The following is a 1,915-nucleotide window of genomic DNA, read 5'->3' as shown; positions in this document are numbered from 1 at the left end:
GTGATGTGGCCACAAGCCAAGGAACACCAGGAGCCTCCAGAGGCTGCAAGAGGCAGGAAGGAGCCTCCCCTAAAGCCTTAGGAGGGAACACAACCCTGCCAACACCTTCATCTCAGACTTCTGCCCTCCAGACTGTGAGGGAATCAATTTCTACTGTTTTAAGCTACAACTTTGTGGTAATTTGGTACAGCAGCCCTAGGAAACTAATACACTATATTTGTGCTTTACATGTTAAAAACGTGATTTTTTTGTGCCACCCTCTTCCCTCCGAGAACCAATCTGCAACCCCTTAAGGGTGAACATGCTCTTGAGTCTTTTAAGCAACAGCTGAGTAATTCTTGAACAAATCCAGGGAAACCTCCAGGGTTCTAGGAAGTAGACAACAGAGGTATATCCAAATCTAAAACGTTTAATGCTTCTGGTTGGAGCAAACGATCCGGTGAACAAGAAACATCGTGTTTTCCTGGCTGAAACAGACTGTGTGATCAGTTCATTTTACAGGGGGAGAAATTCCAGACGCAGGGTAGGAAAAAAAGTCTCAACCCGTGGGGAGAACATTCTGTAGCTTGTTGAAGGAAACACCACTTTGAATGATGCTCTTACAGATGAGTGGATGTGCCCAGAGAACACAAGCAGTTTCTAAAAAGGGAAAGTCAGAGGTAACTAGTATCCCAATCTCCCACTTTTCTCCAGATGCACAGTGTGTAAAACAGTGATGGATGTCCTCACAGGAAGTCTGGAGTCTTTGGATGAGAAGCATTAAATAATCAGAATAACCACTGACTTTTATCAAGAGCTTTCCATGTGCCAGGCTGAGGACTTCACAGCCACTCTTGTTTCATCCCACTACAACCCAGTGAATGAGGTAGGCTCTGCTATCCCTAGTTTACAGATGAGGATATTTAGGCAAAGAGAGGTTAAGTCACCTGCTGGAGGTCACACAGCTAGTGAAAGGATGGCTGCGGCTTGAACCCCACTTTGTCGAGATTTTACGACCCAGGCTCCTAAACCCAGTGCCTGGGCAGGTCCTATTGCTAATGGGCCATTTCTGTCCTGGCCACAATAGGCTAATGAACAAGATGGAGGAAGAAACCAAGGCAAGGAGCTTCCAGCCCTGGGGTCTGGGGAATTCAGAAGCCAAGAGCTCGGCAGCGCTTCCTGGGATTTTTAACCCCAAGCCTCCCAAAGGTAAGAAGAATGGCTACTGACTGATGATGCTCCAACATGGGCCCCAGGGACCTCCAGCACAGAAGAACAATAGCAGATGCCACTGTGGCCACCTGCTGCTCCTGTGGCCCAGCTCCCTTTGTCCATTGGGTGACTGGCCCTCCCCTACTCCACTCTTGCTTCTGGAGGGAATGTCGATCACAGGACCCCCAGCCTCTTGGCCAGTATGTCCACAAGAGTGAGTACGTGACTTGCCCAGGGCCAGTCAGAGGGCTTCTCTGGAATTTGAGATGGAAAGAGTCTCTTTCTGGCTTAGAGATTGAGAGCCCTGTGGTTGTAGGCTAGGGGCTGCTGGCAGCCACCTTCCCCTGAAGGTGGACAAGAGGACAGGCCAGCATGCAAAGTGATGCAGAACCAAGAGGCCTGGGTGAGGCTAAGGATCAGCACATGAGCCTGAGGACACTGGGCTCCTGCGTGCAGTCGTACCGGAAGCAAGCAAGCACCACCCTCGGCCATCCCGGTTACAGGAGCCAGGGAATTCCCTTTGTTGCTTAAACCTGTTTGAGCTGGGGCTTTCCCGAGGTGGGGAGGAGAGCAAGCTCTCAAAAACAGAGGGCCGAGGCTCCTTATCGCTGCTGCTAAGTCTGCACAGCTGATAGCCGACCTTCCTCTCTGGAATCAGCAGATCCAGGTTCCACTTGTCAAAAGCTACTTATAAACTCAAGTGAAGGAAAGGCTTCTCCATCCT

General features: G+C 50.0%; 1 protein-coding gene across 4 annotated transcripts in view; it reads right to left on the bottom strand.

The window, feature by feature from the left end:
- Positions 1-393: 393 nt before the first annotated feature.
- SEC14L5 (SEC14 like lipid binding 5) overlaps positions 394-1,915 on the bottom strand; it is a 42,814-nt gene continuing 41,292 nt past the window's right edge. For 3 of the 4 annotated variants that reach the window (XM_049699908.1, XM_049699907.1, XM_049699909.1), the window contains one exon: positions 394-1,915. This exon is cut by the window's right edge and continues 2,129 nt beyond it. The gene's annotated coding sequence lies outside the window, so the exon portion shown is untranslated. The other variant, XR_007472345.1, reaches the window with a different exon arrangement.

Source organism: Orcinus orca, chromosome 16, assembly GCF_937001465.1.
Source record: "Orcinus orca chromosome 16, mOrcOrc1.1, whole genome shotgun sequence".
Classification (NCBI taxonomy): Eukaryota; Metazoa; Chordata; class Mammalia; order Artiodactyla; family Delphinidae; genus Orcinus; species Orcinus orca.
Note: the sequence above shows the minus strand (reverse complement) of the source record. Positions and strands in the feature narration are given on the sequence as shown.